The sequence below is a fragment of the Humulus lupulus genome, chromosome 4 (genome assembly GCF_963169125.1).
Source record: "Humulus lupulus chromosome 4, drHumLupu1.1, whole genome shotgun sequence".
NCBI classification, from domain to species: Eukaryota; Viridiplantae; Streptophyta; class Magnoliopsida; order Rosales; family Cannabaceae; genus Humulus; species Humulus lupulus.
In genome coordinates, this window is record NC_084796.1 from 115,369,883 (window position 1) to 115,396,072 (window position 26,190).

Sequence of the window (26,190 nt, forward strand, 5' to 3'; positions counted from 1 at the left end):
ACGTAACCCTTCTAAAAATTAAAAAAAATCAAAATTTATGTTTAGAAATATTAATTAACAATTATAAATATGAATCATTGATTTTAATCCAATAATATTAAAGTAATCATCCATATATAGTAATCATTAAAAATACACTCATATATATATATATATAAATATATATTATATATACTAACACACTAAAAGGAAAGTCAGTGAAAAATTGAAAAATTGAGAAAACAATATTTTGTTGTTTTCAATTATACAGGCGAAAGTTTAAAATCATATTCAGATTTTGTTTTAAGAAATAACTAACCATTCTTGGATTATTGTGGGTCTACTTATTTTTAGTTTTTTGAAACATAAAATTGAATCATAATCATATACTAATCACACCCTTAATTTTTCCGGAATATATGGGAAATGGGAATTTTAGTTGATGAGATTTTATTCTGCATTCGAATAATCTTATCAATGGAAATGAAACATATATCTATATATTTGTTTATGTGATACTTGCAGGTTGTGGTAACCATTTGGTATCGTGCACCAGAGCTGCTCCTTGGGGCAAAATATTATACAAGTGTTGTTGGTACCCCTCAACACCAAATTTCATATTTATTATTGGCAGGCATATATAGCAAGCATGTGTTGCACAGTACATGATACAAAATTGACTGAAAAGATAGTTGCTATTTGCTCTAGTCTTATCATTTTGGTTTATGCTGAGCTTTATCAGCTACACACACAAATACATCCATGCGTAGCTTGTGCGTTTGCACATATATAGATATTTTTTGTAGGTTGGATTATAATCAAAGAAACAAGGGCTTCTACTGCTGCACTAATATTATATCTTTATTTAAATATGTGGGCTGTTGGATGCATTTTTGCCGAGCTTTTGACTTGGAAGCCACTGTTTCAAGGAGCTGAAGTCAAAGCTACCCCAAATCAATTTCAGGTCCTTCTTTCCCCATTGTCCTTGACCGGCTTTGACTTTTTAATAAAGTGATTCCCTTGTGAGATTGTTATAATCCTTTTTGCTTTCATTTAGTTCTCTCATGCTTCTTTTTTTTTTTTTTTCAGTTTGATCAACTTGACAAGATATTCAAGGTCTTAGGTACTTACTTCATTCTACTATAAAACTCTCATATTTCTTTTCTTTATGTTTGGGATCATTATTGTTCATTGTTATTTCATCAGGTCATCCCACTATAGAAAAGTGGCCAACACTTGCAAATCTTCCGCTGGCAAAATGATTTACAGCATATTCAAGGCCACAAGTAGTATGTTCTTGATACATATAATATTTTAAACAGACTGTTTATAGTCGTCCCTGTAACAAATTAATTTATTTCACTCTCAACTGTGATCTTCCTTCCCTTCCCTTTCCTTTTCTTTGCCGTGTTTTGATTTTATTTATGTTTTATTTTTCTTTATTGTGTATGCTTTTTACAGTGACAATCACGGGCTTCAGGGTTTTGTAAACATCTCTTCAAAAAGTCCTGCATTTGACCTCTTATCTAAGATGCTTGAGTATGTGTACCTCTTTATATTGCATGAACTACATTTTATATTTGTATGTTAGTGATGATGTAGATTGTAATTGTTCATGGATTTATAAACTTTGTATATTAGAGAGAATCATGGGCTTCATTTGTATATATATTCTTATATTTGTTTGTTCATGTTGTTTGAGGCATAATACTCTTATTTACCAAAGGAGAGATACAAATTCAACTTAACAAGATGCTCTCTACACTAAATATGCATAAGCAAAATCTAGAACTAGTCAAATTTATTATTTAGTAATAAATTCTTCAAGGAGAGAAAAAAAAATCCTTGAAGAGAAACCCACATTCATTCTTTTCTATGCAAGCTCATTGGCATGAGAATTGCTTTAAAAAATCATTTTATTTCCTATGTATGAAGCTTCCACACTAAGTAGCGACAGACACTTGGTTTTTCATTCCAGTAAAAATCAATTTAAACAAACCTATCATTTTCTTAGCAATCATATTTACCAAACTATCCATGTAAGAGTTTAAACCATAACATTAGTGCCAAATTATTATTTCTGTCCCTTGCTTTAATGAGATCGTATCTCTGATCACTTCCACAGTTTGATTGGACTTTAGTATTTGCTTGGGAGTGATCAAATATATATTTTATCAGTGATTCCATTGACTCTCCAATTTGGAAAATATTGAATTATATTTATTTTAGAAGTTGACTCATTTAATTTAGGCTCTAATTTTGTTATCTTTTCTTATTCAGTTATTATTGTTGTTGTGGGGGTACTCCTTGTTCTCCTTTCTGTCGTGCTTCTTCATGATAGTATGTCGTCATTAAAGAAAAGAAAATAAGAGGAAAATATGGTTAGCATTGTCAGCACTTTGTTGCTTCACAACTAGGACTGTGTGTATGCTTTGGAATGTGGAAGAACCTGATCGATCTTTATGATAATTATTTATTTCAATTGCAGTGGTTGCTTGGATAAACTTTTAAGGAGGCCGGATGCTGGGCAGCCACGGCGGCGACGGTCTCCACAGCAGGCGCGCGTACCGCGGCAGGGGGTTTCCTTGGACGCAGGCTCCACGGCAGGCGGCGACGGTCTCCTCGGCTCTAGCACCTCAGCTCGCGGCGACGGCGTGGGGTTCTCGGACGCGGCGTGCGTCTCGGCGACAGCGTGCATCTCGGCGGCGCGGGTTCTGGGTTCACGCTGAGAGGTTTGTGGGCATAGCAAGATTTTTTTCATTTCTTTGATAAATAAATAATTTATCATATATAAAATAAATATATATGTATGTTATTCTGTATTTAATATGGCAGTATAGTTTTTTGATTAGGTGCGACAGAGTCAATATATATATACATACATTCGTGAAAAAAATGAAACCCAAAGATCTTGATTTTATGAAAAATAAAAATGATTAATTATATGAACAACATTTTAGTGAAAGACAAATATATGAATATAATATACGGTAGAGACCTTATTTTATCAAATGGCTGAATCTCTTTAAAAGAAAAGAAGACTTCCTCCTTTTAATAGCAAATTCGGGATTCGACCCTCACCCACATAGCAAGCTATATCATTTAAATAATGCTTAAATCACTCCTTTTGACATGGTTGGGTTCATTGTTTACATATTGGAATCATTTCTAGAAAGAATATCCTTTAAAAAAATTAGATCTGGCAAAATCAAAGAGCTAATACCAAACCTTAACAGAGGAGCTCAAAAATAGGTCTTGTTAAGCAAATTCAATGTCATGACAAGCCAAATTAGTGTAGATGTTTGAAACAGTAATCTATCTTAAAAGGCATCCATTCAAGCATAAATCCGGATTTAATATGGCATTATATCAAAATATTTATTCAAATCTAACGTAGCTCTTGATAACTATTTTTAAACTTAGAGTGGTTAATGTCTTATTCTGAGTTTGTCTCTTAACAATAGAACTAGTAATTGATTTGATAATTATGTTTTCCCTTTGATCAAATGAAGGAATGTGTATGCGTTTATTCTCTAATTGCTTTAGTATTACACTTTATTGGAGTTTGAATATCTTAGATATTCATCTGTAGTGAAGTAGGTTTTAGGAATTCTGTGTCCTGCGGTGATAACGGAAGATTGATAACTTGCATGTCTTAGTGAAGTAGGTTCTGAGAATTTTGTGTGCTGCGGTGATATATGGATGAAAACCTGTGTGTTGTTTGATTTGTTTGACATGTTGGTGTTGATTGTGACAGATGGTTAGGCTAGTAAATTAGGGGATATGATGTCCAATTTTCTATAGATTTTTTTGTACTTAGTTTTGTGTGGAAATATGAAAAAGATGACTGCCACAATGATAAATTTGTGATCCGGATATTTAACATTTGACGGTCTAATTAATAATTAAGTTGATTATAGAATTTTAAATACATACTTAGATCTGAGATAAATTTTTAATTACTAGAATAGGCTAAAAAAATTATGTTTAGTTGAAACCCACTAAACATCCAAGATAGGATTCAAATTAGTAATGTTTCTTTCTTAATTAATTAAGTAGTACTAATGTCTAACAAGTCCAATAAAAGACAAATTGTAATGTCTGTCTTGTGTTTTTTCTTAGTTAATTGTAAGCATCCAAGTCTTGTGTTGCAATCTTCATCACCTATATAACATAAAAAAAAAATGCAATTAGAAATAAAACTCACATGTTATCTTTATAATCAATAAGCACAACGACCGGGTGCTATTTTTCTATAAAAAAAACGACATGAAAAAAATCAATAACATAATATCTATTATTCAATAAATCCTAAATTTTAAAACATACAATTAAATCTCATATTTTCATTGAATAATTCCATAAACAATATGATACAACTCATGTAATATGTTATAGATAATATTTACCTCATTATAATTTTGTAGGTTGGCCAAGTAATAATACTCTTCAAACATTTTTTTTTCAGAACCTATAATATCTTTGTAAGAAGATCTCTTTTTTACTTTAGAGTTTTAGAAGATAATGATGCATTTCCCTTTTCAGCACTTTGTTTTGTCTCCAGTATAACTGCAATTTTTTAATAAATCCCAAATTTTAGAATATGCAATTTAACTTAAGATTTTTCACAAAATAAGTCTAGAAATATTCACAGTTCAGCACAATTGATAATCTCAATTCAAGTATAATATACAATGAAATTTAAAGACTTGCATGCATTGAATTTTGATGTCAAAATTGAATATTTTGATAAATAAATTCATACCTCATAGGATATGGCTGATATTAATCCTCAATTGACACACAACATCTGCTCCAGTTGATGCCTATCATTTGAAGTGAAAAAAAGGCAAAGCAAAACTTGGTCAGGTCATAGTAGTCCTAAAATCATAATACATTTAGACACAGATTTCAAAGTTATATATTGTATTCTCAAGGAAAAACAAAATTTCATGGCAGAAATGCAAACAATTCGCATAAATTCAAAAAAAAATTAATAGTTAAATTGTACAGTTAAATGACTGAAGCAATAATTAAATATGATGACCATAGTCTCATCATATTGCATATATAACCTATGCATAAATATCTATGGTTTATTATTGAAACATATACTATTTGAAATGAGCAAGCCAACCTGGTCAAGTGTCCACAACAGATGTGGCTGAAACTTTGTCTCAAATTATTATTATTACTACCTTATATCAATATTTCCTCTAAACTTATAAAATGCTAAATTATAGAGAAATAACAGAAGAGCACCATTTTGGGCTATGAAGTTTCAAGTTGAGTATTTTGCTTCTATTCTATACCAAAGTCTCAGCCAATTGTATTTCTTTTGACCTGTAGTGTCAGCTGGAGTCAACTTACCATATTTTCAAGCTTTGACTTAACTTGCTCTGTCGATAAAGCTAGTTATACAACAAAACTTTCGAATTCTTTCTGGCAACTCCAAATGACTAATTTACTTACTATTTAAACATGTATTTATATATACACATACAAATATAAATATATATATTTATATGTGTACATATTCTGCAAAGTCAAACATTCAAGATACAATGGCGACGAACAAGACAAGTTGGTCTGTTCTTCAACCAATGATCGATACAATTGGTATAGAAAATTGCTTTAAGCAAATGAAAAGAAAAATAATAAGCCAAAAATGACAAGATTCCACTAATTATGGAGCAGAGGCCAATGACAGCAACAATATAACCAAATGCAAACATGTAATCCTAATGATTTTACTTCCAACACAATTATACAAAAAAAACAACCCCTGAATCCATGCCTTTGTGTTCGAAGTTTTAGTCCTCTATTTATATATACGAAAATAGAAATATAGCTAAACATTTGAATCATGGGAAGTTTATTGGCTCATTACTAATATCAAACTTAATAAACCTATTTCAAAATTGCTTGGAAGAATTTAAGTGGCCTTTTTCCAAATAAGAAAAGATGACTAAATATCTTGTAGACACATATAAATATATTTGTGTCTCTCTGCTCTGTTTTTAATGAAGAGTCCAATATGACTCGATCATGTTTTTTTCTAATGCTTGTGTCTTCAATTCGTCATATATACAAGTCTTGGGGTAGAGATCAGCACAATAAGAATAGGTAAAAAAGGAAGTGAAAAATATATTAGCAACATTCCAGAGTTTAGCAAGACTTGGAGAATGCAAACTTTTGCTAGGATTATAAAAAGGCTTTGAAAAATAGAGTAGCAATGTATAGAAGTAGATTAATTGAGAAGATTATACCTAAAAAAAACCGGATTCATTGAGAAGTCTCATCTATAAATCAGAAATCAAATTCGCCAAGAAGCCTCGTCGATCGTCTGAGAACAAAATCGTGGCTAGAATTTCCATTGATTTCAAGATGAGATAAACTAGAAGAAGCCTCGTCGATCGTTGATCGGCTAGGTGTATTATTGACATCCATAAAGTTGGATCAATGGAAAGTAAAAATTGTATTATCATATTGTCAAAATAGAGAAAGATAGATGGGATTTGTGGCTTTGACATGAGTCAAATATATGAGAAAAAAGAGAAATACATTTGTAAGCCCTGATTTTCCACGGGCTGATTAGCAAGCTGATCTGCGGCCTAATCATGATTATCTCGTGGACATCCCCAAGACCGGAGCTCCCGTCATAAGGTCGTACCTCCTTAGCTCGAGGAAACCCAAGGGTTCGCCAAGATTGCCCAAGACTTGAGCCTGGACTCTAAAGGCCGAGGGCCGAGTTAATTATCCAGCTCGTGGTACGAGCTGAATATGGAGGCTATGACCCTTTGTAAAGTCAACACACGCAAGGTAAACGTGCATATATCAGACATCACATGTCTGATATGCCCCTGACTTCTCGGACACGCAGCAGGAACGTGCGTATTCAGACACCCAGGACTGGGTTGGGCCGTGCGGCCCATTATCTCCTTACTTATCGATTTGACCACACTTATGTGTCAGGTTTAGGAATTAATCATGAATGTCACAGAGTCGATATGATAGGTAAGAAGGTCACGGTATGACCTTCTTACCAACTCCCAGGTGCCTTCTCCTATAAATATGGAGACCCTGGGAGTTGATAGGGGTTGGATTATCTCTTGTAAGAAATATCCTGTAAGCATATACCCATAATAGAGCAATAATATTGACTAGTGGAGTAGAAGGATTTTAACCTTTGAACCACTTAAAAACCGTGTCTTGAGTCACCTTTCCATTTCCTAAGATCATATATCTGTTTCAGTTCATTATCAGCACTAATCCCTTTCTCTTCTTCTCTTAATTACCTGTTGGCGAAGAACCGCGTCAACAGTGTGGTGCTTTCATTGAGAGCAAGTCCGATTCAGTGCTGTCGCAAACATCCAACTATGGTGACAACTCGATCCAGGCACAGTAACGAGGCAGAGCAACATGATGGGCAAGAGGCTCATCATACTGCCACCCCCGGGGAACAAGTTCCTGAAGTCCAGCAGCGGCCAGGAAAACAGCCGGCGGGCCAAGACGACACCGGAAGTTTGGCGCCTCGGCCGCCTAACCCGAACCCATGTTATTACACTGCGGTGGAAATGGAGAATGCTCAGCTGAGGAGCCAGCTAGCAATAGCTAGTCAGCAGATCAAGGATGTGCTGGCCCGACTACCCCCTCTCACAACCGACGTTAACGTCGGAGAGAGGCAAGGCGAGGCTTCTAAGTCTCGGCGGGGTAATCGGTCTAGGCGTAGCCATTCAGACAGACTTCCGACGCCCAACTCCACTCCTTCATCACACCATCGAGAGGTAGACTTCAGAGGAATGCCTAGAGCCGAACATTAGCAATACAGCCGTTCGGTTAGAACGTCGACTCCTAGCTCCCAACCATCCTCGAGAGCGCCCAGGAGAGCTCGAGGAAATTCCCGAAGGAGATCCGGGGAGGGCTCACAGCATCAGCCCGTCCCCAACAACCGTCCTGCGCCTCGTCCAGATCGCTAGGTGCGGGACCAGCGGGTTGGCAGGGCCGAAAGGCCCCCACCGAATCTAATCCGACCTGACGGAACCAGGATCGCCTCTCCAGTCAGGCATCCTCCGTCTCCGATCAGGTATCTGTCTCCTCCTCGAACCGTTCGAGATATTCCTGCCTACGGAAGTAGCAGGAGAGACCCGCCATCAGCTGGACCTTCCCGGTGTAGCATGGCGCCAGGGGAAAGCCCAGGTCCTCACCACCAAAGGCGGACTCCAAGCCTATCTAGCAGAAGCCACTGGACCAACAGTCGCCGGAGTGATGTTTCTGGGGGAGACCTGTGCCAGCGTTTGAGTTCGGCGCAAAGTCCTCGAGTCACCCAAGGAGGCGACCTTCGAGATCGCCTCAACTCTCATAAAGGGGAGTAGGCAAGAGGAGACAACCACGCTCGCTCAGGGGGGGCCCTGTCCGAGGTACGTAACGGAGGGAATGCCCCAAATAACCTATCTCAAGATAGGAGGGGCAATAACCCACCAAATATGTACAATGGATCTGGAGTTGTTGAACAACCCCGGAATAACCAAGGACACCAGGACCAAACCCTCGAACGCCTAACTCAGACGGAGGAGCTGATGAGGAAGCTCCTGACGGAAAAAGAAAAAGATGAGTACGATTCAGGGGACGAGATGGAACTCTTCGCCCCCTGTATAGCAGCAACGGCGTACCCGCCTGGCTTCCGTATGCCGGACCTGTCAAAGTTCAATGGAGACGGAGACCCGTCGGACCATCTAGGAATGTTCAACACCTTGATGATGGCTCACAACATCGGCCCCGAGCTAAGATGTTTAATCTTTCCTTCCACACTGACTGGACCTGCCAGGCAGTGGTTCAAACAAGGTAAAAAGCAGTCAATCAGCTCCTGGAAGACTTTCTCGGCAAATTTCAAAAGGGCATTCCGAGCCTCCCAGGCCGCCCGCGTTCAGGCCGACTCCCTGGCTAACGTGAGGCAGCAGCCCGGTGAGACTCTGAAGGCCTACCTGAGCAGATTTGCAAACGTTGCTGCTCGAGCTAGAGACGCGGATGATAGCTCCAAGCTCATGGCCATGAGAACTGGAATCCTCGTCGGAGGAGATCTCTGGAAGGATATACAAAGGAAGGGAGTCAGCTCGGTTAAAGAATTCCTTAACAGAGCCCAGGAATGGATCAACTTGGAAGAAGCCGAAGCTTCTGCTGCAGGAACCAGCCAGGTCCCTGAGCAGCCCGCTGGAGTGGGGACGGAGGTCGTGGCAGCGACCCAGAATGTCACACAGAACAACCAGCTCAGAGGAGGCAAAAGAAAGGGGAATGGTGAAGGCAACCAACACGATCAAAAGAAGAATAAGTCCATAGACAAGTTTAAGCCCGTCTTTGCGACTTATACCAAGCTCACCCAGTCTAGGGAGAATATCTTCTTAGCCAACTCTACTCGAGTCCCCTGGAAGAGGTCGGAGCCATTAAAGCACCACAAGGGGAAGAGAGACGCTTCCAAGTTTTGCCGTTTTCATAATGATGTTGGCCACAATAATGACGATTGTAGACATCTAAAGGATGAGATCGAGACTCTCATTCGAGCCAGCCCCTTGGCTCAATACGCATGAAACAGGGTTCCAGCAAGTCGACCTGCCCCTGAGGTCCTAGCCAGTCAGCTCGGGTCTCGGGTAGACCAGGATGTACCTCCTCCTGTGGTAGGAGGAGAGATATCCACCATCTCTGGAGGTCCGCACATGGCCGGCACGAGCAGAGGCGCCCAGAAGAGATACGTGAACGAACTAAAGGCTCATAACGGAGTGGAGTTCGTCACGGAACAGCGTCAGTCAAAGCAGCAGCGATTGGAGAGGTAACCAATCATTTTTACGGAGGAAGATGCAGGCCATGTCCAGTTCCCTCACAATGATCCTCTGGTCATAGCAGTCCAGCTCGCCAATCGGAGAGTGAGGAGGGTACTGATAGACAACGGGAGTTTGGTGAACCTCCTATTCCGATCCACCTTAGAGAAGATGGGTTTGACTGTCGCCGAGCTGAAGGCAACCTCCATGATGTTGTATGGTTTTTCGAGAGAAGGATCAGCAGCGATAGGGACGATCGAGCTGGTGATCACCCTAGGTGAAGGATCTCGGACAGTCTCCAAACTCCTCGAGTTCGTGGTCATTGACTGCTCCGCTGCCTACAATGCCATTTTGGGATGACCTACGCTCATAGCTTTCGAGGTCGTCACGTCCATTCGCCACCTCGCGATGAAATTCCCTACTTCGACGGGAATCTGCACTATCCATGGCGATCAGCTCGCTGCCAGGGAATGCTACAACATTTCCATGAAGGGAAAATCTAAACCTAGGCAGCTGGCAATGGCCATTAAAGGTGAAGAGGAATCTCAGGAACCCTTACCAGATCCTGAGATTGAAAAACCTCAAAGCGCCGAGGGGGAAAATGTCATCTTAAGTGAGGATATTGACCCCCGAATAGGCGAGGATAGATCCGAGCTCCAGGCGATTGAGGAGCTCGAGGAAGTGAACATTGATCCGCAGAATCCATCACGGATGGTAAAGCTCGGGAAAAACCTCTATAGCAAGAGGAAGGTGGAGCTGACCAAGTTTCTGTGAGATAACCTGGACGTGTTTGCCTGGTCCCATGAGGACATGGTGGGAATCAGCCCAAGTGTCATCATGCATACACTTCATCTGGATAAGAGTGTTCCCGCCAAGTCCCAGAAGCAAAGGCGTTTAGGAACAACTCGAGCTGAAGCCCTAGAGGAAGAGGTAGCCCGGCTCAAGAAATGCGGCTTTATTCGTGAAGCCAAGTTTCCAATATGGGTTGCCAACCCCGTGTTGGTCCCGAAGCCTAACGAGAAATGGCGGACATGCATCGACTTCTCTGACCTGAATAAAGCCTGCCCCAAGGATTGCTTTCCATTGCCCAGGATTGATCAGTTGGTAGATGCCACGGCAGGGCACGAGCTCATGTCCTTTATGGATGCGTACTCAGGCTACAATCAGATCGCGATGAATCCGGCGAACCAGGAACACACCAGCTTCATGACCTCGACTAACGTCTATTGTTACAAGGTCATGTCGTTCGGTCTGAAGAACGCTGGAGCTACCTACCAAAGGCTAGTAAATAGAATGTTCGCAGACCAAATCGGAAAAAACATGGAAGTGTACGTTGATGACATGCTAGTCAAGTCAAAGACTGCCGATAACCATATTTCCGACCTGGAAGAATGTTTTAAGATACTACGAGAATATGGCATGAGGCTCAATCCACAGAAATGCACTTTTGGAGTCGCGTCAGGGAAATTCCTGGGGTTCATAGTCAATACCCGAGGAATCGAGGCAAACCCCAACAAGATCAGATCACTGCTCGAGCTTCCTTCGCCCAGGTCGCGAAAAAGATGTCCAAGGCCTGACAGGAAGAGTGGCAACCCTCAACTGGTTTTATTTCCAAGTCCACCGATAAGTGTTTGCCCTTCTACGACCTGCTCCGAGGAAACAAGAAGTTTGAATGGATAGTAGAATGCGAAAGCGCATTCCTCGACTTGAAGGCACATCTGGCTGAGCTGCCCGTGCTATCCAAACCCAAGGCAGGAGAGCCCCTTTTTCTCTACCTGGCTGTCACTGAGGACGCAGTTAGTGCCGTACTGGTACGAGAAGAGGACCAAGTTCAGAAGCTAGTCTACTACATCAGCAAGAGACTTCTCGGGGCTGAATCCCGATACCCGCTGATGGAGAAATTGGCGTTCTGCCTTATCACGGCTTCGGGAAAGCTCAGGCCATACTTCCAGTCCCACTCGATTCACGTCATGACCGATCAACCTTTAAGGTAGGTTTTGCAAAAACCTGAAGCATCGGGACGTTTGTTAAAGTGGACCATCGAACTCAGTCAGTTCGAGATTCTGTACACTCCGCGAATTGCTATAAAAAGTCAGGCCCTGGCCGATTTCATGGTAGAGTGCACGGGATTCCAGAAGGATCCCGCAGAAAACTCACCCCGAATCAGCTCACCCCAGGCTTCGTGGATGGTCTTTGTAGATGGTTCATCCAACGAGAATGGCTCCGGAGCTGGAATCATTTTGATATCCCCCGAGGGACATAGATTCCACTCGGCACTGAGATTCGGATTCAAAGCCTCCAAGAACGAGGCCAAATACGAAGCTTTGCTGGCGGGACTGAGGATAGCCCAGGAGTTGAAGGCGAGCTCCTTCCAGTGCTTCAGTGACTCCCAGCTCATGGTAAACCAGGTCCTGGGCGAATATCAAGCAAGGGGTCCCAAGATGGCCGCCTATCTGGCAAAGGTAAAAGTTGAGCTGTCCGCGTTTGAGCGAGGCTCGATCGAACAGATACCTCGGGAGCAAAACGCAGACGCTCTTGCCAAGCTCGCCACCTCTGGGGAAACGGAGACCTTGGGGCTAGTACCAGTCGAATTCTTGGAGAAACCAAGCGTAGAAGATGTCAGGACGGAGGTCGAGATGATCGATGCCAGGCCGACCTGGATGACCCCCATCCTTGAATATCTCGTCGAGGGCAAGCTACCTGAAGGACGTAACAATGCACGGCGAGTCCTGTACCAAGCTCCTAGGTATACGATAGTCAATGGGGTGTTGTACCGACGTGGGCACTCCCTACCTCTCCTCTGGTGTGTTCTTCCAGGCGAAGCAAAGGCCATCCTGTAGGAAGTGCACGAAGGATTTTGCGGAGACCACACTGGGGGGCAGAGCTTGGCCTTAAAGGTCCTGAGGCAAGCGTATTACTGGCCAACTCTGTCCAAAGACTCGATCACATACATGAAGAAGTGCGACAAGTGCCAGCGATTCGCCGCAGTTTCCCGAGTTCCTCCAGTCGAGCTGAAGATGATCTCGTCCCCATGGCCGTTTTGCGTTTGGGGGAGAGACTTGGTTGGCGCCCTCCCCACTGGAAAAGGCGGGGTCTGTTACGCCGTGGTAGCCATCGACTACTTTACGAAGTGGGCTGAGGCAGAACCTTTGGCAACAATAACGTCCAAAAAAGTGCTTGACTTCGTGGTTAAGAGCATTATCTGCCAGTTCGGCCTGCCTAAGAAGATCGTTTCCGACAACGGCACTTAGTTCGAAAGCGACCTGTTCACCGAGTTTTGTGAAAGATACGGAATCGTAAAAAGTTTCTCCTCCGTGGCCTATCCTCAGGCTAATGGCCAGGTCGAAGCTGTCAACAAGACCCTAAAGGCGAGCCTCAAGAAGAGATTAGACGAAGCAAAGGGGGTCTGGCCAGCTCCCCCAGGTCCTATGGGCATACCGGACCTCGCATCGGACTCCTACGGGTCATACTCCCTTTTCCCTAACCTTTGGAAGTGAGGCAGTCCTCCCTGTGGAAATTAAGGTGCTTTCGCATAGAGTCCAGTCTTACGACCAAGATCGAAACCACGAGCTCCTGTGCAATTCCCTCGATCTAGTTGATGAAAGGCGAGAGGATTCGCAACTCCAGCTCGCCCATTATCAGCAGAAAATCACTCGCTACTTCAACACCAAAGTCAAAAAATGCGCCTTTAGCGTTGGCGACTTGGTCCTAAGGAGAGTTTTCCTGGCCGGGAAAGATCCCAAAGATGGAGTTTTGGGACCAAACTGGGAAGGACCATACCAGGTCATCGAAATCATTAAGGAGGGAACTTATAAGTTATCTCGACTTGATGGAGGGGCGGTCCTGCGGACTTGGAACGCCATCCACTTAAAGAAATATTATCAATGATTCACTTGTAAGGCTTGGAAGGCCATTTTTTATGTATGAATGAGAATCAGCTTTTTGTACATGTTTGCAAGTGTAATCTAAAGTAACCACGAAAGACCATTTCCCAGTTACTTGGGGGCATATGGTGCTTGGATATAACCAGGTCTCCTTAATGACTTAGAAGTTGATTCATATCAATTGACCGTTGTTTTTCTTAAAAAACGCGAGATATTGATAAGGATTAAACGCTAACTAAGTCCTATCCTGGATATAACCGGGTCATAAAACTTAGAAGTTGATTTAAATCTATTGATCGTTGTTCTTCTTAAAGAGCTCGAGATACGGATAAAAGTTAACACGAACTAAGTTTTCAAATTAAGTTCCTGGTCATATGGGTCATAAAACTTAGAAGTTGATTTAAATCTATTGATCATTGTTCTTCTTAAAGAGCTCGAGATATGGATAAAAGTTAACACAAACTAAGTTTTCAAATTAAGTTCCTGGTCATAACCGGGTCATAAAACATAGAAGTTGATTTAAATCTATTGAACGTTGTTCTTCTTAAAGAGCTCGAGATATGGATAAAAGTTAACACGAACTAAGTTTTCAAAACAAGTTCCTGGTCATAACCGGGTCATAAAACTTAGAAGTTGATTTAAATCTATTGATCGTTGTTCTTCTTAAAGAGCTCGAGATATGGATAAAAGTTAACACGAACTAAGTTTTCAAAATAAGTTCCTGGTCATAACCGGGTCATAAAACTTAGAAGTTGATTTAAATCCATTGATCGTTGTTCTTCTTAAAGAGCTCGAGATATGGATAAAAGTTAACACGAACTAAGTTTTCAAATTAAGTTCCTGGTCCTAACCGGGTCATAAAACTTAGAAGTTGATTTAAATCTATTGATCGATGTTCTTCACAAAGAGCTCGAGATATGGTTAAAAGTTAATGCGAACTAAGCTTTTCAAAAAAAAAAATTGTAACCAAAATGCGTAAAGGCAAGAAAGAGGATCAATTAAAAGCGTCAAATCAAATTGTCTCGAGGTGAAAGCACCTCATGCAAAGGTTACATAAAAAGTATTTAAAAAATATTGAAGGGCACAAGAGAAGAAACGCCCTAAGCTCCGCCAGGTGGCCCCTTGGAGGTCGCCATCTCGCCTTGCTCAGCTGCGCCAGAGCCTTCCCCGGTCTTAGAGGGCGCCTCTTTATCAAGGCGAGCTTGGAACTTCACCAGCAAGCGCTCCCAGAGGCTCGCTGACATGAAGGAGAAGTCTGCATCTGGATTGTAGACCCAGCAATGGTAGAACAGATCTTCCATGGACTTTTCTGAAGTTGTCCGCTCGGCCTCTAGGGCAGCCTAGGCGACCTGGACCTCAGTCTTCGCGGCATCTAGGTCTGTCCGCGAGGTGGCGAGAGAGGCCTCGAGCTCTTGGACCTTCGAGTGGGTTTTTTCCAACTTGACCTGCGAGGCCGCCAAGGCATCCTTGGCCACCTGTAGGGTAGTCTGGTGCTCGCTCCTCATGTCCTCGAGCTGAGTTTTGGTCCTGACGATGCTCCGGTGAAGGGCAACGGCGCTCTGCGAAGTTGAAAAGACAATTGCCTTAAAAAAAGGGAAGGAAAAGCATAGCAAAATGTAATGATAAAAAACACAAAAAATTAAGTTAGCTTACCGTCATGGCCATGCCCAATGAAGACTACAGCACGCCCACCGGGCTCAGTGTCTCAATGGCCCGGAGCTCCTTCTCGGTGAACCTGTATATGTGGCTGACGGTGTAGTTCGCCGACTCATACACCGTTCCCCGGAAGGCCTCGGGGATGTTCTTCAGGTCGTGGGGATTGACTGGGATGCATACATCGGAGGGTACAACCGTCGAAGCCCCGAGCTCCATTCCTGCGTCCCGGGCGGCGGCTGGAGCTCGCGAAGGGGGTGGAGGCATGTTGCTTCCCTCTGCATCAGGAAGAATCGCTCCCGCGACCTGGGCAGCCGGGGTTTGCTCCTTCTCCTTTGCTGGAGACTTGGTGGGGACCCCAGCGGTGTTCTTGGACATCCGGAGCCTTTTCATTTTTGGCCCAGCTGAGGGGTTCCCCCCGAAGACCGCACCTCGCAGGCTCTCCTCGGGCTGAGACATCTCTTCTGTCAAAACAAAGACATGGTTAGTATGAGTTAGCAACCATACAAATACAAAAACAAAGGGGTAAAGATAAAAAGTATATGAATACTAAGGGAATCCTACCCCCCGAGCTCGAAGAAGAATCTAAGTCGATTACTTCCCGAATTGGCGCAGGTTCTGGCTCCTAGGCTGATTCAGGGCTAGATTCCTCTACGTATTGCCTAAGCCCTGGAGCTACGGCACCCCTCCGGAGTGATGGCCATGTCCGAAGGTTAGTCCCATACTCCTCGAATAGGATCGACCTAAAGGCTAGGGTATTATCTACTACTACGGTACCCCTAGGCCGGCTATCTTGGTAGTCCAGCACAAGCCGGTCGACACAATGGAGCAGGGTGGTATTCAGGTCCGAATAACTTTGGTGACGATGGACAAGCTTCCTAGGATTGAACCTAGCCAGCCGAGGGTCTGCTGTGGCCCTATCTAGACTCCTAAACATGTAAGGGTTACCTTGGCCAGAAGGACCCGCGGCTGCTCCAGATTGGATCCTCTCCTCGCCCATCCTCTGGGCGACCTCCAAGGCCCGCTTCCTATTCCTCACGAGGGGAACTTCGTCGCCCTCGTCCTCCTCATCTTCATCTCCCACGACCTCCTCCATGATGATGGGTCTGGTGTCGCGAGCTGGGGGAAGCCCACGGAGCCTCCTGAGGTTTAAAGTCTGATTTGGGAAAATCAGCTTGTAGGCTATCATCGTCTCGTCTGTTACGAGCACGCGATAATCTTTCTTGCTGCGGGGCAAGCCCGCCAGTGTCTCGTATTGGGCCCCGAGGGTCACAGATTTCTCTGTCCTCGCGAAGATGCCTACAGAATTAGTCTAAGTCAGAAAGGGGTATGGGAGGAGCTAAAACGACACTTAACTTACAAGCTAAGGATGAAAAACGCTTACGAGGACGATTGAAGTAGTGGAGCTCGCAATTCCTGAACCCCGTCGACATGAAGAATTGATCCTTGAAGTCATTGGGGTGGCTGGGCAGCTCGATAACCGCAGCCGTATTGGGGAATAGGGTTAAGTAGTAAAACCCGTCGCCTCGCCCCCGCTGATCCGGGCTGGCCTTGAGGTAGAAAAAGTATAAAATGTCTGCTGGAGTGGGGACCTCCCACTCATGCTTCAAAAATAAATATCTCAACCCCGCCAACAACCGAAAAGAGTTGGGGGGGAGCTGAAATGGTGCCAACCTCACATAATTGAGGAAGTCCGCGAAATACTGGTCCAGCGGGAGGAATGCCCCCGCCTTGAAATGCTCGCCGCTCCAGGACGCGAATACCTCATCGAGCGGCGTGCAGCTCCGCTCGCCTTCCGCGGGAGGTCGAGCCACCACAGTTGTTCTCCCCAGGGCGATGTTGTGGGAGAGAAATATTTTGTTGATCTTCGCCTGGTCGGTGACCTTTGAGACGATCCTCTCTGCCTCAAAGAAGGCATCGGGGGCGACCTCGAGCTCCTGCTCCACCGCCGGCCCAAAGTTGGGGATTGGGGAGTCCGGCATCACCGCATTTCCTTTGTCCTGCTGTGAGGCCGAGCTGCTGACGGTCTTCTTGGGAGAGTTCCTTTTCGGTGCCATCTGGTCGCCTAACGAACAAAAGAAAACATTTCAGAAAAGGCGACCCAAGCATGAGGAAAAAGCAAAGTGTTATTTGCACGAGCTGAGGTAAGCCCAGCCCGTGGAGAGTGGGACCACGCGGTTCAATGAACACGCGCCTGTGCTCCCAACAGATCCCCGATTACTCGAAATTCGTGTGTCAGGAGGGTCAGGATAGAAATTGCCTTGGGGGGAAAGTTTCAGTAGGCAAAAATTGCAAAACCGCCTGTGAAGCGTGTTCCCTAAGCCACCCGGTTTTGCACCCAAAGTTCCAAAACTCCTACCCAGAAATTTTCCCCAGAAAAAGCATCCCGTAAACCATACTCTTAAGTGATTTCCTACAGCAAAAATACCCTAACCTAAAAAGGCTTTCACCCTCCGTATCCACAAAACCCAGTAAACCCTTGCATGCGGCTACAGTAAAATATTTACCTAAGCTACAGTGAAATATATTTTCAAAACACACATGGTCAGGAAACTTACAGTGTTTGGCTGGGAGGTGGATGAAGGTATCGCCTAGGTGAAAGCTTCGTTAGAGTATTGGCTCCCAAAGCTTTGAAGAAATCCTTACGTCTGAGCTTCTTGAACGCTGAGTGTAGCAGTCACAGAGAAGAGGGTTTTTTTCTTCTGAGATGAAGAGAGAAGAAGGAGAGAAGTTCTGAGAAATTTCAAATGAAAGGGTGGCCCATAAGTAGGGTGGCCACCCCTTTTTATATACATGAAGGGTCACGTGTAGAGGGCCGTTAGATGGCCCCGATGAAGGATCCGAGGCCCTCCACTCGAAATACGAAACGACGGCTGGGCATAGGCTAGGCCATTAAATGCGGTTCTCGTAAGACATACCGTCACCAACAACAATGTTCCACGTATCAGGCGCCTGCGTAAGAGGTGGAATGTGAAGAGTTCATGGGGAAGCCTAAAAGCCCCTACTGTGGTCTTATAGGACGTGGTATACCACGAGCAGGGGCTTGGGGGGCAGATGTACGCCCTGATTTTCCACGGGCTGATTAGCAAGCTGATCTGCGGCCTAATCATGATTATCTCGTGGACATCCCCAAGACCGGAGATCCCGTCATAAGGTCGTACCTCCTTAGCTCGAGGAAACCAAGGGTTCGCCAAGATTGCCCAAGACTTGAGCCTGGACTCTAAAGGTCGAGGGTCGAGTTAAGTATCCAGCTCGTGGTACGAGCTGAATATGGAGGCTATGACCCTTTGTAAAGTCAACACACGCAAGGTAAATGTGCATATATCAGACATCACGTGTCTGATATGCTCCTGACTTCTCGGACACCCACGACTGGGTTGGGCCGTGCGGCCCATTATCTCCTTACCTATCGATTTGACCACACTTATGTGTCAGGTTTAGGAATTAATCATGAATGTCACAGAGTTGATATGATAGGTAAGAAGGTCACGGGATGACCTTCTTACCAACTCCCAGGTGCCTTCTCCGATAAATATGGAGACCTTGAGAGTTGATAGGGGTTGGATTATCTCTTGCAATAATATCCTGTAATAGGATTTTAACCTTTGAATCACTTAAAAACCGTGTCTTGAGTCACCTTTCCATTTCCTAAGATCATATATCTGTTTTGGTTCATTATCAACACTAATCCCTTTCTCTTCTTCTCTTAATTACCTGTTGGCAAATAACCGCGTCAACAACATTATAATACAACTCTATCATTTCTTAATAATAATAATAAAATCAATGCTATCACAAAGTTTTGGCAAATTAACAAATTCTTTTTCAATTCTTTTTTCAGAAGATATACATGCTAACTAATAATAATTGATGGAGCTAAAAGTTTTTCTGAAGGGACTAATTGCATTTAAAAAATGAGACTTTTTTTTAACAATTTTTCATAAAATTGTATGTTAATATCTATTTTGTTTACAAATTTAAAATACAAAGAGAAAATTAGGGGAAGTTGAGCCCCCAAACTTAGTAAGTGTCGAATTATATTACAAAGTTATAACAAAATTAAATAGTAAAATTATTAAAATTTTGTTACAAATTTAGTTTGCTATTGTGCAATGGAGACTAACTAAGGTCTGTCAAAGATTGGAGCATGATCTTGTGATCCAGAGTTTTAATGGTATATTTTCTGTATTGTGCAATTGGTTTTTTTGGTGTATTTTGTGACAGATTTTTGGTGTATTTTTTTTAACTAAGTTGAATGGATAATATAGTAGATTTATGGTCTATTTCGTTGCTGATTTTGGTGTAGTTTGCTACTGTTTTGAAATACATCTATGTACTGGATGACTAACATTTTATGAAATAGTACTATCTAACAAGAAATTGTTTGCTCCTTGACTATATGAATACCTATACTGATAGTTTAATTTTCGCATTTATTATATATATATATTTATAATTGGTGTGTGTGTCTACTTATTTATAAGTTTGAATTATTATATATTTATAATTAAAGAAATTTTTTATAATGTGCAGGTCTATATTGAGATGCATTTTTTTGGCGCAATACTAGACAACATTGGCAGCTGAAGTTTTTAGAATAAAAAATATATTTCACTAACATTGTATACATTTCTTGTTTAATATTTGGTGATGATAGAATTTGATTGTAGTATAAACTATCATGTAATATGATTTTGTAAGCCGAGTAGACTAAATATTAAAATTATATTTTTGAGTAATTAATAAAAAATTCTTTTGTTGTATTTTCTTTTGAAATTTTAGAAATCTAACATATATAATACATTTTGGACACTCAAAGGGATATATTTTTTCTAAATCAAAATGAAAATTGTAGCTGCATTTTTTTTATAAAAAATAAAATTACTTTTAAGGGCATGCAAATCGAATCCTAAAAATTACTTATAGGCACTCAACCAGATTTTTTAGTCCTGAAAACTTAATTAAAGGCACTCAACCAGATTTTAGGACTCGCAACGCAAGTCCTAAAAAACCTTAGTTTTTAAGGCTCTCAAATAGAGGACTCGCAATGCTAGTCCTAAAAAAACCTTTTTCGTAGTATGAATCCCAAACTTTCCAGATGCCACCCCGAAAGTGCATTTCTGGGGATTCAGCTTCGTGTCTTACTTTCTCAAGATACCAAAACATTCTTCCAGGTCGGATACATGGTTACTGGAAGTCTTTGACTTGACGAGCATGTCATCGACATACACCTCCATGTTTCTCCTGATTTGGTTAATGAACATTTTGTTGACCAAGTGTTGGTATGTGGCCGCAACATTTTTCAATTCGAATGGCATAACTTTGTAAAAATATATGTTATGCTCGGTCATGAAACCGGTATGCTCTTGCTCTGCAAGGTTCATCACGATCTAGTTATATCCAGAATACGCGTCCATGAAAGACATGAGCTCATGACCTAGTGTGGCGTCTACCAACTGGTCAATTGTTGGCAGTGGAAACATTCCTTAGGACAAGCCTTGTTGAGGTCGGAGAAGTCGATATATGTTCTCCACTTCCTGTTTGGCTTCGAGACCAGCATGGGCTTAGCAACCCAGATCGGGTATTTTGCTTCCCTGATAAACCCACATGTTAGTAGCCGAGCTACTTCTTCTTCTAATGCTTCATCTTGCACTGTTCCCAAAAGCCTCCGTTTTGGGGATTTTGCTGGAACGCTCTTGTCCAAGTTTAAGGTGTGCATTATTATACTCGGACTGATTCGCACCATGTCCTCATGCGACCAGGCAAAAACATCCAGGTTCTTCCGTATAAAATCGACCAGCTCATTCTTTCTTTTGTCTTCAAGATTTTTTCCAATTTTTACAACTCTTGATGCTTCCTTCAGGTCAATCTTTACTTCCTCGAGCTCTTCAATGGGTTTGAGGTCAGACCTGTCTTCGCCTACCTGCGGATCGATGTCGTCACGTTGGGCGACCTCACCATCTTCTTCTTGATGTTCTTCCATCCAACAAGTGACTTCTATTTCCTAGGACTCCTCACCTCCCTCACTTATGACCATCACCTGTTTCCCGGGTTGTGACTCTCCCTTCATAGAAATGCTATAGAATTCTCTGGCAGCGAGCTGATCTCCTCTGACTGTGCATATCCTCGAAGCTAAAGGGAATTTCATTGCTAGGCGTTGGATCGAAGTTATGGCTTCGAATGCCATCAGCGCAGGTCGGCCCAAAATCGCATTGTATGTGGTCGGACAATCGATTACCACAAACTCGATTATTTTGGAAATAGTTCATGACTCTTCTCCCAATTCACCACTAGTCTGATTGTCCCTATGGTTGTTGTTCCTTCACCCAAAAACACGTACAGAGTCATGGAGGTGACCTTCAAATCGGATATGGACAATCCCATTTTTTCCACGGTGGACCTGAAAAGTAAATTTATGAAACTTCTGTTATCCACCAGTATTCTCTGTACCCTTCGGTTGGCGAGCTGCATGGTTATCACCAGGGGATCATTGTGTGGGAATTGGACGTGGCTAGCATCATATTCCGTGAAAATGACTGTTTGTTTTTCCAACTGATGTTGCTTCGATAACCGCTGCTCCAGGATGAACTCCACGTCGTTATGGCCCTTCAACTCATTGATGTACCTCTTTTAGGCCCCGCTACTCATGCCCGCCAAATGAGGTCCTCCGAAAATAGTGGTTATATCTCCTCCTACTATTAGGGGAGGATCGACTTGACTCGTCTGAGCTCCGGGTTGGCCTATCTGAGCTTTTGGAGCTGACTGAGAATTCTGCCTGGTAGGTTGATTGGGAACTACCTGATTTCGGGCATACTGGGCCAATGGTCCAGCTCAAATGAGAGTTTCAATTTCATCCTTCAACTACCGACAATCATCATTGTTATGAACGATGTCATTGTGGAATCAGAATTTTTTTGAAGGATCTCTCTTTGCCCTTTGGTTCCTTAAAGGTTCTTGCTTCTTCCATTGGAGGCGATTAGAATTAGCCAGAAAGATACGCTCACAGGTGTCTTTTAGGTCGGTATAAGTGGCGTAAATGGGCTTGAACTTCTCCACAGACTTATTCTTATTCGTCCCGTACTGGTTACCTTCACCATTCCCCTTCCTTTTGTTATTCCCCCCTTGGTTATTCTGGGTAACGGCTTGAGATGTAGCTGCAACATCCATTACCAATCCAATGGGTTGGACAAGGGTCTGGCTGGTTCCCGCGACAGAAGCTTGTTCCTCCTCCAGATTTATCCATTCTTGAGCTCAGGCCAGAAATTCGTCTACGCTTTTAACTCCTTTTCTTTGGAGTTATTTCCACAGGTCGCCCCCCACGAGGATTCTCGTTCTCATTGCCATGAGCTTGGAGCTATCATCGACGTCCCTAGCTCGTGGAGCAACATTGGAAAATCAGCTCAGGTATGCTTTCAATTTCTCTCCAGGTTGTTGCTTTGCATTGGCCAATGAATCGGCCTCAACACGAGCTTCCTGGGAAGCTCGGAATGCTCTTTTAAACACGGAGGAAAATTTCTTCCATGAGCTTATCGAATGCCTCTTGTATTGCTTAAACCACTGCCTGACAGGTCCGACCAGAGTTGCAGGGAACAAGATACACCTTAGATCGAGCCCGACATTGTGGGCCATCATCATGGTGTTAAACATTTCGAGGTGATCAGACAGATCTCTGTCACCATCAAACGTCGGCATGTGCGGCATCCTAAAGCCAATAGGATATGTTGTCGTTGCAATATTGGGAGTAAAAGGTTCGAGCTCCTCATTTAAGTCGCAATTGTCCTTTTCCTTCCCAGATAAGAGTCTTTTCATTTGTTATTCCATTAGCTCTAGTATTTCAAGGGTTTGGTCCCTAGGTTAGCTAGGGGCTGTTCAATAACTCCCATCCTATTATACACGTTTGACGGGTTGTTGTCCTTCCAAGTTTGAGCTTGGTTATGTGGGACATTCCCATTGTCATGTACAATGGGCAAACCTCCCTCATGCCAAGTGTAACTAACATCCTCATCCCGAGCTGGATACCTTCTCTGTGAGTTCAAATGATCGCATAGGTCTTACTATGGATCATATCGAGGACTTTTTGCTGAACTCAGGTGATTTCTGTAATGCCCTGAAATCCCTAATGCAGTTTAATGGCTGGATTAGTAGGCCGGGAGGGCCATAACTGTTTAATTATGTCATTAAATGATAATATGCATGTTTATGTGAATTATATTATAATATGATGTTATATGCATGCATGTGGGTCCACATTTGATTATTAGGGTGTTCTGGTAATTTGGCCTGTTGAGGGAATAACTGTGTATTTTGGTGCATATTGTGAGTTATGGATGAGATCCCATTATTCTGGAGATATATTCAAGTTATTCAGCATGAGACAGTCTTATATTGTGAATTAGCGATTTTTTCATAATGGGGTCTTTTATTGGGATATTGAGATATGAGGATGTTATTTGATGATAAATTGGGAGTTATTGAGATCAGGAGGAAATTCTGGGAGTTTTGACTATATTATCCCCGGGGGTGTTTTCGGGACCCCGAGCACTAGGTTTTATTTGAGGTTACTTAAGCTTGAAGTAGCTTGTCAGATAGAACCGTACGTTAAAAAAACCATTTCTCTCTTCCCGTTAGTTTGTTTTACCGTTCGAGGCATTTTCAAAGAAATCTTGAGTTCTAGGAGTCGGAACAAAGCGAGGATTGAGGCATAGTGATCCTAGAAAAGATTAGAAGCTTCTTTACCAAAGGATTTGACGAGAAACAACCCAATCAAAGGTAATCTAAGTTTTAAGTTTTGAGCTTTTAGAGTTTCTAAGCTTTGAATTGGATTTTGTGAATCGTTGAGTTTTTGGTTCGTTTGACCCTCAGGATTTGATGGTTTTGGATCATTAGGAAGCTTGGGAACTTTGATTTTTGGATTTGGAAGTGTTTGAGTATGTTTTTGGGAGGTTGGGATGAAGGAGATCGAGTTTTTGGCTGGTTCTGGGTTGGGGGTCGTGACCTTAGCTCGAAGAAGCTGGTGGAGCGTTTTGGCCTTGCTGGGCGCCACGGCCTTGGGAGTGGGGTGCCACATCCCTTGCCTCTGGTGTGGCTGAGGGCCGCGGCTCAAGGTGCTAGGGCCGCAGCCCTTGGGTAGTTTTGAGCCCGTTTGAGTGTTTTGACCTCGGGAACTTGGTTTTAGGCCTCGGGATTGTTCCTACTATCCGAATTGGTGGGGATTGATGTACCGGAGGCTAGATCTTGGTTTGGGAAATTTTTTTGTTCATTTTATTGATGGTATCCCATATTTGGTTATGACTAGGTGACCGCTAAGGGACTAAAAGTTAGATCATTCTCAAGGGTCGTTCTTTTATTCATTCTCGCTCGAATCAGAGGTAAGAAAACTTCACCCTGTGTATATTACATGCATGATTGTTGTTGAGGCATGTTGGTTGATAAATGTAACGCCCTGGTTACCCCAGAACAGTTACGGTGAACGGTGAACCGAAAATTTGACTCATTGCCTGAGACCTTTGGTTCAAAAAATGTTCTAAGTGTTATTAACAGGCTAAGGTGAAAACCAATAAAAAGGAAAGGATATGCTTTATTTGATACATAAAACTGTTCATGGGCCCACAAGAACATTTACAAGTTATTTACAACTCAAAAAGGTCATTACTGTTCCAAAATTACAAACCCGCCGACCTAAGCGGCAAAAATAGGGTAAACCCCATAGTTCCTCTAAGAACTCCTTGGCCATGGTGGTCAAGCGGCCGCATATGTACACATCATCACCTAAGCTCTCCACTCAAGGCTGGGTGAGCTTTTCTTTTCCTTTACCTGCACCACATAGCACCCATGAGCCAAAGCCCAGCAAGAAGACATAGCATTATATGTAAACATTATCAAATGATTATCATTATAATCACACAGAGCTCGTAGCTCTCAAACAAATGAGTGAATATCACTTGAGGTTCTGGTAAACCATACTGAGTGACTGACAAGCAAGTCACTAATTTAAACAGAAGAGTGGTTGCTGGGTAAGCCACTAGCCTTAAGAAAATGAGAGATTGATGGGTAAGTCTCTATCTCAACCAATGTGTGACTGATGGGTAAGTCACTAGCTTAACAAATGAGAGACTGATGGGTAAGTCTCTAACTTAACAAATGAGTGACTGATGGGTAAGCCAACCAAGCGCTTATAATATTCATCGAACTTGAGGTCGGTCCGGCATTAATGCTCTTTGAGTCATCCAATGTAGAGATTTGATTAGATCTAATCTTTATTGGCTTGTATTGAACACGCTAAGGCCGTCCTGACTAATGAGTCAGCACTATGTGACCAGTGAACAGTACCACTGCCGAACCTGACTAATAAGTCACAGCTTCATAGTTGATTCTAGCACCTTTGCCAAATCTGACTAATGAGTCAGTACCATACACAAGTGAGAAACATTTGCTAAGAATTCTATATTCAATCCACGTTCACATTTACACAACCAACATGCCTCATGAATAACCACGCATGTCACATATGGGGTGCAGTTTTCTTACCTCTGGTTCGAGCTAGAATGAATAAAATAACGACCCTTGAGAACGATCAACCTTCTGGTCCTTTAGCGGTTACCTGGTCATAACCAACCATGGGATTCCATCAATAAAATGAATAACAAAGGGTTCCCAAACCAAAACCTAGCCTCCAAGACGTCAAACACTACTAAACCGGGTAGTAGGATCGACCCCGAGGCCTAAGGCTAGCATCCCCGAGCCAAAAAGCCATTTCTGGCCAAAAAGCCACTAAGGGTCGTGGCCCTCCTTAGCCATGCCGCGGCCCACCCCTCAAACAGAGGCGGCCTCTATCATCATCCTTCAAGGGCCACAACCCTCCT

General features: G+C 42.7%; 1 long non-coding RNA gene across 2 annotated transcripts; it reads left to right on the forward strand.

The window, feature by feature from the left end:
- The first annotated feature begins 594 nt into the window (after window positions 1–594).
- Window positions 595–20,085, forward strand: LOC133829124 (uncharacterized). 2 transcript variants are annotated; one of them, XR_009891551.1, is made up of 6 exons: window positions 595–943; window positions 1,069–1,102; window positions 1,186–1,268; window positions 1,441–1,518; window positions 2,468–2,711; window positions 19,862–20,085. It is a non-coding gene; the product is annotated as an uncharacterized LOC133829124 (long non-coding RNA). The 2 variants fall into 2 exon arrangements; XR_009891550.1 differs by lacking the exons at window positions 2,468–2,711; window positions 19,862–20,085 and having other exon boundaries at window positions 617–943; window positions 1,441–1,591.
- The last annotated feature ends 6,105 nt before the right edge of the window (window positions 20,086–26,190 follow it).